This window comes from Rhinichthys klamathensis, unplaced genomic scaffold (assembly GCF_029890125.1).
Source record: "Rhinichthys klamathensis goyatoka isolate OS25496 unplaced genomic scaffold, OSU_Roscu_1.1 h1tg000431l_1, whole genome shotgun sequence".
In the NCBI taxonomy this organism is placed as follows: domain Eukaryota; kingdom Metazoa; phylum Chordata; class Actinopteri; order Cypriniformes; family Leuciscidae; genus Rhinichthys; species Rhinichthys klamathensis.
The window spans coordinates 200,401-214,578 of record NW_026606927.1 but is presented as its reverse complement, the minus strand read 5'-3'; the positions used below and the strand labels follow the sequence as shown (position 1 = coordinate 214,578).

Here is a 14,178-nt window from a genome sequence, read left to right as displayed (position 1 = left end):
TTATATCATAGTAACAGCACATATACTACTGTTCAAAAGTTTGCAGTTGGTGAGATTGTTTTAGTGTTTTTGAAAGGAGTCTCTTATGCTCACTAAGAGAGTTTTAATACAGTACAAATATTTAAAATGGTTGTGCTGCTCAATATGTTTGTGTATAGCGGAAAATTTTTTGATGAATATAACGTTCAAAAGAACAGCATTTATTTGTAATAGGAATCTTGTAACATTATAAATGTCTTTTCTGTCCCGTTTCAGGCATTTTTGCTGAATTTTGAATGGTAGTGAATATTGATATAGTTATTTTACTGGAAATTCAATAAAAATTGATTATATATCAAATAACCTTGTGGTAATCTCAACATTTGGAAAATCCAGTGAATGAAATATCTGCATCTTCTCTTTCATTTTAAACTTGATGGCCACAAATAAAAAAATATACAAATGCACAACCAATGATTAATTTAGCATCAGTGCAAAAACAGCTTAGAATTATGTAACTCAATAACCATTGACTTGTGAAGTAAAGATGAATATTATACAACAGATCATTTTAACTCTAAATTCTGATTGAATGAGCTTTCAGAGCTGTGTAAATAACATGTAGCAGTCCTGTCTGCTGATAGCTGTTGGATGTATTTACTATGTTATGGTATGGTTTGGTATGGTATGGTTTGGTATGGTATGGTTTGGTATGGTATGGTATGGTATGGTTTGGTATGGTTTGCTTTGGTATGTTTGGTTTGGTATGGTATGGTATGGTATTGTATGGTATGGTTTGGTTTGGTTTGGTATGGTTTGGTATGGTATGGTAGGGTATGGTTTGGTATGGTTTGCTTTGCCATGGTATGGTATTGTATTGTATGGTATGGTTTGGTTTGGTATGGTTTGGTATGGTTTGATATGGTATGGTTTGCTATGGTATGGTATGGTATGGTATGGTATGGTTTGGTATGGTTTGGTATGGTTTGCTTTGCTTTGGTATGGTTTGCTTTGGTATGGTATGGTATGGTATGGTTTGCTTTGGTATGTTTGGTTTGGTATGGTATGGTTTGCTATGGTATGGTATTGTATGGTATGGTTTGGTATGGTTTGATATGGTATGGTTTGCTATGGTTTGATATGGTATGGTTTGCTATGGTTTGGTATGGTATGGTTTGGTATGGTATGGTATGGTATGGTATGGTTTGGTATGGTTTGCTTTGGTATGGTTTGCTATGGTTTGGTATGGTATGGTTTGGTATGGTATGGTATGGTATGGTATGGTAGGGTATGGTTTGGTATGGTTTGCTTTGCTATGGTATGGTATGGTATTGTATTGTATGGTATGGTTTGGTTTGGTTTGGTATGGTTTGGTATGGTTTGATATGGTATGGTTTGCTATGGTATGGTATGGTTTGGTATGGTATGGTTTGCTTTGCTTTGGTATGGTTTGCTTTGGTATGGTATGGTATGGTATGGTATGGTTTGCTTTGGTATGTTTGGTTTGGTATGGTATGGTTTGCTTTGGTATGGTATTGTATGGTATGGTTTGGTATGGTTTGATATGGTATGGTTTGCTATGGTTTGATATGGTATGGTTTGCTATGGTTTGGTATGGTATGGTATGGTTTGGTATGGTTTGGTATGGTATGGTATGGTTTGCTTTGGTATGGTTTGCTATGGTTTGGTATGGTATGGTATGGTATGGTATGGTATGGTTTGGTATGGTATGGTATGGTATGGTTTGATATGGTATAGTTTGCTATGGTATGGTTTGCTTTGGTATGGTTTGCTATGGTATAATTTGCAATGGTTTGGTATGGTATGGTATAGTACTATGGTATGGTTTGGCGGCTGACACATTTCTGCCATTGTGTGATAGACACCCTGGGAACAGGTCTTCCTCTGACCCCTCACACAGAGGGCTTTCTTGCGCTGACAGTCTCTTTCAATGGGCCTGCCTCTCATTGTGGCTCACCACTAATGGAGAGTTTTCTGTGAGCATCCCATTCTGTCATCCTGCCCGGGAAAGTGGAATTCTTCCCTGGAAACCTTCAGCCTTTCCTACAGGAGGAAATGGAGATGCTTTTGCGGTGGTTTCGTGTATTGTTTGCTCAATAATGCGATCCCTCCTTCATATGGTAGAGTTCACATTTATTAGCTGACTGGTTGAGCTTAAGGTGTCTTTTTTTCTGCAGAAAGAGTTAATCAGAATTGGAGTTGTGTTTGTTTTTGCCCATGTCTTTTAGCTTGGAGGTAATCTGTTCCCAAAAGGTTGACTAAATTAACTTGAGTCACTTTAACTGAAGCAAACATGCGTTTAAAATTGAATCATCTTCTTCCAAGAAAACATTTCTAATGTGTCTGTAAAAATGATTTAGTTCAAGGCACTGCAGCATGTGGCGTATATAGTTCAGTTTGAAATCACATCCTGTCAACTTTTAGATCTTTACTTCATTAATCCAAGATGAATGGAGACTGCAGAGAAACCAGACACTGTCACATCAATAAAGGAATGAAAGTGTATTGAAATACACAGATAATTTTAGCAACGGAAGATGCTGCACAGAGACCAGCTCTGTTCCAAGGTTCATTTCCATACACATTTGGCTCATGTATTTGAGCACTAAGTGTTCTCAGCACCGGATGTGCCAGCATGTGTCCACCACCTTGCCTACAATCACATGAATAGCACACTTTCAAACAAAACTATAAAGCATGCATAACCAGCATTTTTGGTGTTCTATCCAGACAATTAATTTGGAAGACACTTTTGCTGGGTAAGAAGCAGAATGCCTAAAGCAACATTAATATGTCAAAAGACTATTTTTAATAGTAATTACAACACTTAATTCTTCCACCAAGTATTATTGTCACAATCATGTTCTGTTTAGTGTCTATGTCAGTTTTGACTTTCATTCAGTTATAGTTCAGTGTTTGTTACTATGGTTTCTGATTAGTGCACACCTGTTCCCTGTTAATGCTCATTCCCAGTGTATTTAAGCCCTCAGTTTCCTTAGTTCGGTGTTCTGCATCGTCAGTGTTAAAGTGTCCAGTGTAAAGTTAATGTTCTGTGTGTTTATTAAAAGTGTGTGGCATCTGTCAGGAGTTAGTAAGCAATGAAGTAACGACACAAGAGTAGCGAACTTGTTTACCCATTCACTTCCGTTCTCACACACATTACAGTACGTCATTACGCAATCATGAACACAACAAAGCGTCTTTATTGTTCATTCTGCGTCACACATCTCATCTTTGTACACTGAAAAAAATTTGGAGTAGGATTTACTTGAACAAAGCTAGGCAACTTTTTTCACTCAGAAAATTCTAGTAAATTTACAACGATTTGCCAAGTAAAAACCTAAACATATTTATCAGTAGCTTTAATTAGAAATATTTAAGTTAAATTTACTTGGAATATGGAATTAAGTAAACTTTACTTAACCTAGTCAAGTGAAAGTAACAAAGAAAATAAGAAATTTTGACTTGGCTAGTAAAAGGTTGAGTAATATCAATTTAGTTGAAATTTCCTTTGCATTACATTTCACTCAAACAATAATATTGAATTATACCAGTATGTGCTTTACTTAGAACTTCTAAGTAATTTATACTACATCATGTCAGATGTTAAACATCATGTGAATGCAAAGACCTCAATACTTGGTAGAAAATACACAATGGGTCTCATTCATGAAACATTCGTAAATATACGAGTAAATATGCGAGTGATTTGCGCGTAAAGAGACCTTCCCGAAAACTCTTCTCCTGATTCACAAATACTTCGTAAACGTCAGATGTGATAGTGAAATGTGTGTGTGTGTGTTAATGAATTCCAATCAGTTGTAAATGGGATGCGCGTGCACGTTCATTCTCAATTACCATAAATCCCGCCCATTAAATCGGACTGACAACTATATCTGGGCACCATATTATGACATGAATGCGAATGAAAAAAAAATATTCTCATATGCAGAAATTGAAGTTTTATAATCAGAAGTTCGTTCAAAACGCCACATTTTATTTTCAAGCGTACATAGTGGCGTATCGGGTCCTAAAAAGAAAGGAAGCTTGGCAGCATATTACAGATGCAGTTAATGGAGTTTCATCTGTTAATCGAACATTCCCAGAAGTGAGAAGAAAATGGTTCGACATTAAGCTTGAGAGCAAAAAACGAATTAGTTCACTTCGGAAAAATAGTATTCAAACTGGAGAAGGACCATCATCGCAGATGCTATTACTGGCTCTCATAATAAGAAAAACCGTATGTAATTACTATATATAATATTTTTTCAAAATGCTGTGCAAATATGTACCCGATTACGGTGAATTAAAATGCAGCCTTAATGAGCGTTCGGGTGTTAAGCGCACTATTTACGCGTGGCTGGGAGCAGGTGTAGATTTCTTTCGTACCAACTAACATTTGGAAAATACGAACATTTTAATGAATCCGAAAATTTACGCCAGAACCACTTTACACACGATTTACACAAAAATTTGTTCTGCTCGTGTTTCATCTATGAGACCCAATGACGGTAACATTTGATGGATCATTTTTGTGTTTGAATGTGTCATTTTGAGCAGAAAATTTACTCGAAATGTCACAAAATGGCAAGTTACTATAATCCTAACAACAAAAGCAATGATAAAACAGTGTAAATACAGCTGGAAACCAGTGAAAAATCAACCTCATTAATTATTCAAGGTTCAGTGCATGATGGGAACCCCGGTATCAGAAAAGTTGAGTAATTTTTACTTAATTTTATTAAGTTGATATTTACGCTTTCATTTCTACTCGCTTGAATTAAGTACTGATATGGAATTTACTTAGTTTTTTTTATTCTTGCCTGAACTAACTTTTTCATGTAAATTACATTGTTTTTTTTCAGTAGTATTTACTTCACCACAAAATCATTTTTTACACTGTAGATTACTACTGCACGCAGCACATGACAGTTATAACAATCTGATCACAGAAGCTAAAATATGTGAAGAGTTGAGTTTACGTGGCCTGTTTAAATTCCCCCCCAAGCGGCTTCTGAGTGCTGTAAGGCAGATTAATGACCGCAGACGTGGACTCTGGACTCTAATGACTGCAACACACCACCAGCTGAGTTTCCCACAACCCTCTTTCCTTCAGGTGTGGCTGTGCAACCGTTAGCTTCAGCTTTAATTCATCATCTAGAACAAGCCGCTTACAGTCCCACAGGACAGGCTGTCCTTCATTATCCAGAAGGTCTAAAGCGACTAATTTCAGATGATCAGAGTTTTCTCCGGCAATGTCTGGTTGTAATCAGGATTATATTGTGAGTAGGAGTTTGGCTACACTTTCAGCAAAATGAACAATGATAAGTATTCCAAACTCTAAAACGAATATTTCATCGAAACATTAAAATGTTTGGAAATTATTATTTACTCAACCTTGTTTTCTTCAGTCTTCAGACGTTAAGGCTCTTCAGTAGCCTCAGAAGTATCTGTTGCCTGTATAGAAGAGGTGTTTATTTGAAAGAACGATCGAATATTGCACATCTTTTAAGCAAAGCAGTTCACAAAAGGAAGTTTGTTAGATTATAAATGACAAAAGATGTAGTGAAGACAAAAGAAGTATTTGGACACTATGTTGTTGTCAGACATGTCCATGGTTAATGTGATGAACTACAGTTCATACCTCCACTAAAATCACCTTCACATCCCTTGATTAAGGCCTTGTCCACACGGACACGGGTATTTTTATAACCGTGACTTTTTTATGCGGTTCGGCCGTTTGTCCACACGGACACACAGTATCAGGACACTGAAACCGAACATTTTTGAAAACCCCTGCCAGGGTGAGGATTTTCAGAAACGCCGGTTACAGTGTTGTCGTGTAGACAGTAAAACCGGGGTTTTTGCCTTGCGACGCCAGAGTGTGCGCCCGCGCTGCGCCTGTAACGATAGAAACTCGGAAGCAAGATGCAAGTAAAACTCAGTATTTATTACAAAGCAATGATGAAGCAAGAGAGAGTCCAGTGGTAACAGGCTAGCGGCGCAGGGACTCCAATGGTCAGATGAATCCGGTGAGTGAGGTGACGGAGAGTGCTGAACAAACAAGACGAATCCAGATAACGACCACAGGAACACGAACAGGAACAACGAAGGCACGGGACTGGAACGCAGAGGGATCAACACAACCGGACATCACAAACACCGATCTGACAATGGAGATGAGAAGTTGGTGAGAATATATACACAGGAATGGATAGACTGCAGCTGGTGATGAGGTAATGAGTGATTGCTGAACGAGCGCTGATGAGCGGCCACGCCCCTCTGATCAGCGCACACACATACAACAACAGAGACACGAGACAAGAAGAAGACATAGGATTTACCAACCGTGACAGTACCCCCTTCCCTAGAAACGCCTCCTGGCGTTCCCAGACTCCCTTACCTGCCGATTGTAATCATCGATAAGGGAGTGATCCAGGATGTCTCTAGCCGGTACCCAACTTCTCTCCTCCGGACCGTAACCTTCCCAGTCCACCAAGTACTGGAATCCGCGCCCCCTCCGCCTCGAGTCCAGAACACGATTGACCGAATAAGTGGGTTCCCCGTCTACGAGACGCGGCGGGGGGGGAACCGGGACTGGCGGATTAATGCGAGCAAAAAAAACGGGCTTAATTTTAGATACATGAAAGACGGGATGAATCCTCCTGTACACTGGAGGAAGATTCAGGCGGACTGTCACTGGACTAATGATTTTGGTGACAGAAAACGGGCCAATGAATTTAGGTGCGAGCTTATTTGAAACGGAGCGGAGAGGAATGTCCTTGGTAGAAAGCCACACTTTAGAACCGACGACGTACACGGGAGGCCTCCGCCGGTGGCGATCGGCTTTGGCCTTGGTGCGCGCCCCCACTTGGAGTAGAGTCTCACGGGCTCTAGTCCAAGTGCGGTGACACCTCTGGACGAAGGCGTGGGCGGAGGGGACCGCGACTTCGGATTCCAGACTAGGAAAAATAGGTGGCTGGTAACCTACGCTACACTCAAATGGTGATAGGCCCGTGGATGACACTGGCAATGTGTTGTGGGCGTACTCCACCATAGACAGTTGCTGACTCCAAGAGGAAGGATTCTTGGACACTAAACATCGCAACGTTCGCTCCAAATCCTGGTTGGCTCGCTCAGTTTGACCATTGCTCTGGGGATGGAACCCAGAGGACAGACTGACAGTCGCCCCCAGAAGTTTACAAAACTCTCGCCAAAATTTGGACACAAATTGGGGTCCCCTGTCAGAAACCACGTCTGTCGGGAGGCCATGAATCCGAAAGACGTGATCAACGACAATCAACGCTGTCTCCTTGGCTGAAGGTAATTTGGGCAAGGGAATAAAGTGGGCAGCCTTCGAGAACCGGTCCACCACGGTCAAAACTACCGTGTGACCCTGGGAGGGTGGGAGGGCGGTGATAAAATCTAGTGCGATATGGGACCAGGGTCTCGAAGGTACCGGCAGCGGTTGGAGTAACCCATCTGGAGGTCGATTGGAAGTTTTACCCGTGGCGCAAACTGAGCAGGCCAATACAAAATTGTGAACATCACGAGCCATGAGAGGCCACCAGAATCGTTGCTTGACTAAAAACATAGTACGATTAACTCCCGGATGACAAGCCACATTGGAACAGTGTCCCCACTGAATAACGCTGGACCGTAAACTCTCCGGCACAAACAACCGGTTCGGTGGGCAACGAGTCGGAGGCGTTACCCCTTCTAAGGCCTTCTTGACCTTCGATTCGACCTCCCATGTGAGTGTAGAGATAAATAGGGTCTCTGGTAAAATGCACTCGGGAGTAGACGGGCGATCGGAACGGTCAAAAATGCGCGATAAAGAATCGGGTTTGATGTTTTTAGAACCCGGGCGGTACGAGAGAGTAAAGTCAAAACGTCCGAAAAAAAGAGCCCACCGAGCCTGCCTGGAATTAAGTCTTTTAGCCGTACGAATGTATTCCAAATTTTTGTGATCGGTCCAGACGATAAAAGGTACCCCCGACCCTTCTAACCAGTGGCGCCACTCCTCCAATGCTAGCTTGACCGCCAACAACTCTCTGTTGCCAATGTCATAATTGCTTTCGGCAGGGGATAAACGATGAGACAAAAACGCGCAAGGGTGCATCTTGTCGTCTGAAGGAGAGCGCTGGGATAACACTGCACCTACCCCCACCTCTGACGCATCGACCTCCACCACGAACTGACGTGATGGATCAGGGGTTATCAGGATGGGGGCTGAAACAAAGCAACCCTTCAGTTTGGCAAACGCAGCTTCTGCTGCGTCTGACCACCTGAACGTCGTTCTGGGGGAGGTCAAGGCGGTCAGAGGCGCGGCTAGTCGGCTGAAATTGCGAATAAAACGCCGGTAAAAATTGGCAAACCCCAGAAACCTCAGTAGGGCCTTACGGGAATCTGGACTTGGCCAATTTACCACAGCCTTAACCTTGTCAGGATCCATGCGCATTCCCTCAACCGAGATGATGTGACCTAGAAAAGGAACAGACTGTGCATGAAAAACGCATTTCTCCGCCTTGACAAAAAGCCCATTCTCTAGCAACCTCTGAAGCACTTGTCGGACGTGTTGCACGTGTTCCTGGAGAGACGATGAAAAAATCAATATATCATCCAGGTAGACATATATGAATTGATCGACCATGTCTCGCAAAACGTCATTGACAAGTGCTTGGAAGACCGCTGGGGAGTTGGAAAGGCCGAACGGCATAACCAAATATTCAAAGTGCCCCCTAGGGGTGTTAAAAGCGGTTTTCCACTCATCCCCCTCCCTGATGCGGACCAAATGATATGCATTTCTTAAATCCAATTTCGTGAAGATAGATGCTCCTTGCAACCTCTCGAAGGCTGAAGACATCAACGGCAAAGGATAAGTATTCTTTACCGTGATGTTGTTCAACCCCCGGTAATCAATACAAGGTCGCAACGATCCATCTTTCTTCCCCACAAAAAAGAACCCCGCCCCCGCTGGAGAAGAGGAAGGGCGGATGAATCCCGTTGCTAGAGAATCAGAAATGTATTTCTCCATGACCTCTCTCTCTGGGACAGAGAGTGAATATAATTTGCCCTTAGGCGGAGACGTACCTGGCAATAACTCTATAGCACAGTCATAGGGACGGTGTGGAGGAAGAGAATCAGCCCGAGACTTACTGAACACCTCCTTCAGGTCCCGATACTCCGTGGGCACGTTAGATAAATCCACTGTCTCCTCCTGCAACACATGAACAGAAACAGACGGACAGGCAGACACAAGACAGGACTTATGACAAAAACTGCTCCACGCCACTACTGATTTGAGCTGCCAGTCTATTTTGGGGTTGTGATGAGTGAGCCATGGGTGGCCAAGAACAATGGGTGCAAGCGGAGTGTCCAGGATATAAAAGGAGATGGTTTCAGAGTGGTTGCCTGACGTGATGAGGGTGATGTCTTCAGTGACCAGAGATATAGTGGGGAGTTCTTGGCCATTGAGGGCGTGTACTGCAATCTGACGGGTGAGGGGTTTGAGGGGAACTTGGTGGTTGAGTGCAAAGGTGTGGTCCATGAAGTTACCTTCAGCGCCCGAGTCCAGAAGTGCGTGACAGTCGTGACGGTGGTTGGACCATCGGAGTCTAACCGGAAGGAGAGTCGATGTTGATGAGGTCTTCTCGGCGGAGATCCCACCCGACAGTAGCCTCATACTTACTGTCGGGCTGGGCCTTTTAAAGGACAGTTGTAGGCGAAGTGTCCAGCTCCTCCACAGTACATGCAGAGGCCCTGGGATCTCCGCCTTTCCTTCTCCTCCCGGGAAAGCCGGGCTCGACCCACCTGCATGGGCTCGGGATCGTAGACGGGGCTGACCGCGTCCCCGCCTCCAGAACGTTGGCCTTCAAATCCTCCCGAAGGGCGGTTGAGCTGTGCTCGCTGTTCCACTCTGGACAGCCGTGCGTCCACTCTAAGCGCCAAAGCGATTAGGTCATTGAGCTTGGTGGGAAGGTCCATGGCGTATATCTCCTTCTGGACGCGGTCAGCCAGCCCATGCAGGAACATGTCCCACTGCGCCTCCTCGTTCCATTGGCTCTCCGCCGCCAGGGTCCGGAACTCGATAGAAAAATCCGCTACGGATCTCCTTCCTTGACGCAGGTCGGCTAACACTCTGGCTGCTTCTCTCCCGGCCACAGCGCGGTCAAAGACTCGTTTCATTTCGGCGGAGAGCGCTTGGAACGAGGCGCAGCATTCGTCCTGGTTCTCCCACACCGCCGTTCCCCATAGTGCCGCTCTCCCAGTCAGTAACGTCAAGACAAAAGCGACCTTGGTTCGTTCCTCACGGAAGGTTCGGGGCTGGAGAGAAAAATGCATTGAGCATCGTGTTAAGAAGGCTCGACAAAAGTTTGGTTCACCTGAATACGGCTCCGGAGCCGGTAGACGGGGCTCCGACTGGGAGGGGTCCGCTGGTGGTGGTTGGGGAATCGGCGGTGCAGGCGGCGCAGTGGGAGCTCGCAGAAGTTGGATTTGCTGGGTGAGCCCAGACACCTGCGCCACTAAAGCCTGAACAGCGCGAGCTGTGTCGTTGAGGTTCTTTTCTTGGTTATCCATCCGAAGTCTGCTGTTGTTCAGAAAGTCTTCCAGACTTTCTGACGGGTTACTCGCTGCTTCCATTTGGGTCAGATCGTTCTGTAACGATAGAAACTCGGAAGCAAGATGCAAGTAAAACTCAGTATTTATTACAAAGCAATGATGAAGCAAGAGAGAGTCCAGTGGTAACAGGCTAGCGGCGCAGGGACTCCAATGGTCAGATGAATCCGGTGAGTGAGGTGACGGAGAGTGCTGAACAAACAAGACGAATCCAGATAACGACCACAGGAACACGAACAGGAACAACGAAGGCACGGGACTGGAACGCAGAGGGATCAACACAACCGGACATCACAAACACCGATCTGACAATGGAGATGAGAAGTTGGTGAGAATATATACACAGGAATGGATAGACTGCAGCTGGTGATGAGGTAATGAGTGATTGCTGAACGAGCGCTGATGAGCGGCCACGCCCCTCTGATCAGCGCACACACATACAACAACAGAGACACGAGACAAGAAGAAGACATAGGATTTACCAACCGTGACAGCGCCGTTATCCGCCTACCGGAACCTGTAATCATTTTTTGTTAGGCTTCTGATTGGCCAACGTGGCTTTACGGTTAGGGTTATATCGCCGCCTGCTGGTGTGGCATGCTCTTGACAGCGCTTGATAGCGTGTTTTTGCGTTTTCATTTGGACGGGATTTTTTTTTAAACGTAGGAGGGAAAAATACCCGTGTCCGTGTGGACAAGGTCTAAGAGTCATTGCAACAAAAAAAAACCCAGAAAACTCTTGTCATTTGCTTTCAGATGACATTTGGTTTGACATTTGACATTTTTAAATGATCTAAGCATCCAAATACTTTAAAAAAAAAAAGATTATCCATTAACAGAGAACAGCCTTCTTGTCTAAAAGTGTATATTAGTGTAATTGGAGGCTAAATATTTCTCTTTATCAACATGGAGTCATAATTAATACCTACTTGTAGTAGACCCAAAAAATCATCATGTTGTTTCAAACCTGCATTACTTTCTTTCTTCCATGAAACACAGAAGGAAATGTTAGACAGAATGTTCTTTTCCTTACAATGAAAGCATAGTATAGTGTCACAGTGTATATTCCACGTCTTTTAAAACTACATGTACCAAAATTGTTTCATTTACTGAAATATTGCTATTAAACCAAGTTGTGGAACCCCATTTTTATGGTTGGCACATACTGTGTATTGTATTGTAAAAAGTGGAAAAAAATATTAAACGACAAACATGAATTGGTGGAAAAAGATACATTAGAAGAATAAACATCTATAGACAGAGTAAGCAGGAAAGAATATGTTCAAATGTCCATTGTGTATCGGAGAAGTACAAATATATATTTATACATAGTGTACAACTTTGTGTGATTCAAGAGAATTCTGCACACACACACACACACACACACACACACACACACACACACACACACACACACACACACACACACACACACACACACACACACACACACACACACACACACACAAATAAAGAGCCATTCCTTCCTGCAGTTACATATTTATTGTTTCTATTCAAGTCATGTTTGTCCGAGACTATTCTTCCCTTCTGTGCAAAAACAAGCGCAAACCTTTCGTCCCTGTTGTCTGTGGACATGCGGTCAAGAATCAACTCTTTGGCCTTGTTGCGCAGTATTTTGTCCCCTCTTCTGTTGGCATCTGATTTGGCTTGAGAAAGCGGTCCAAATTTACATAAATATGCTAAGTATTTAAAAGGTTGATGCAATCATCCCCACCCCCCAACCCTGATGAACCAATTGTGTAAATCAGGGCTTGTCAGATATTTACTTGAAGTACCCCTGAGATTTTAAATGAACATGTCAATAATTTAATGACAGATTCTAGGGGTGCACGATTCAGAAAATGTCACGATTCGATTCGATACCGATTTTTTGTCTCAAGATTCGATTTCAAAATCGATTCTCGATTCAAAAAACGATTCGCAGTATATAAATGTAGTTTACTTTTTCCTATGTGATTGATTGCAGTAGACACAATTTAAAAGAAAAAAAAAACACAACAAATTAAATGTAGTTTGATATTACTTTAAATGTCTTCATCCAAAAATAAAAAACTTTTGCAACTAAAAAGTGCAAAGTGCCAAGCTTTGGTCAGCTTTCAAATACATTTAATTCAAGTTTAAAATAAAACTTAAATAAAAAGCTTTTACATTTAGCTTTAAAGTGCTGTAGTCAGATCAAACAAACAATTATGCTAAATGTGGTTTAAGGACTACTTCAGCTACCAGGCTGACTGTTGAAATGTGAACTCGACTGGGCACATTGAACTTCCTAAAAATACTAATGTCATAGAACCCTTGCGAAATAATTTTAAATAGATTTTAAAAAGCCACCGCTACTGGTAACATCTATGGTTAGATTGATTTGTTTAGATCTAGTCGTCGTTCGTCGTTCACGGGCATAATTTGCGGGTATCTCCAGTTAACTAGCAGAGCATTCTTTAGTTCGCTATTAAATAAGAGATCTGTTGTTTTTGAAATCAAGCTGCGCGCTCGTGTCCGCTGCTATCAGTGTCATGGATACAGTGTTCTCTGTGGCTCGCGCAGTCTTCACTCGGACGCGCGCTTCAATCTATCGCCGTTGTGGAGACTCCGGTGAAATCTCAAAATAAAATGCACACAAACGTGATGAACACATTCGGTTTTGATGAGAGAGAGAAAAAACTATACGAGTGCGGTTTAGAACCCGTAACCTCTGACACGCTTGGCAAAAGATCTACAGAACTCAAACATAAGATCTGCGGATCGATGCATTTATTCACGGGTTGCGCAGAGAGGCTGCACAGTTTGACCAGCGGGCGGCAAGAACTTGCAATGTAACTATTTATCAGACCGGCCCTCGCGGCCTCGAAACACTACCGGACCACCGGTAAAAGTCCCGACTCACCCGATTGCCACTCCGCCCGTGCACGCCATAAAAAAAAAAATATGAATCGATTTTTGGAATTCTATGAATCGATTCTGAATCGGTAAAGATTGAATCGCGATTCAAATGTGAATCGATTTTTTTGCACACCCCTAACAGATTCGCGTGTTCACACTTGTGTCGGTTACTTGATGTCGGGTAATGGTCACATGACGCACAAGCACACAGATTAAACATCTAATCTTGTTTTAGCAAGGGTTTTATTTGGATTGTTTTTTATTTAAAAATTAAATATATGCTGCACGACTTGGCCAAAAAATTATATTGCGATTATGTTGTCGTACATTGCCATTGGGATTTGAACTGCTATATGATATTTCATTTCATTCCATATAAAAATGAGTCATCCACACATAAAAAACAATGAGACTCTACTCAACTTTTAAGGATGTTTTCTCATGTGTTCACCCTTTACAAGAACCAACTTACACTAAGTTACAAAACCAATATTTATGATGAAAAATATTATTCGATTTCAAACATTCAAACCCTCAAGCTTTTATTTTAGCAGAATACTGGTGAAATGCAAAAGTCTGTCCGCTAAAATGTTGGCAATTATGCAAATGTAAATTAATTGAACCAGAGATGTTTGCGAGAAGCAGCATTTAAGGCCCT

At 42.7% G+C, this 14,178-nt stretch overlaps 1 protein-coding gene across 4 annotated transcripts in view; it reads left to right on the top strand.

Annotated features, from left to right (window-relative positions):
* Positions 1 to 14,178, top strand: part of cdc42se2 (CDC42 small effector 2) — a 51,534-nt gene that overhangs the window by 17,838 nt on the left and 19,518 nt on the right. The window lies entirely within an intron of this gene.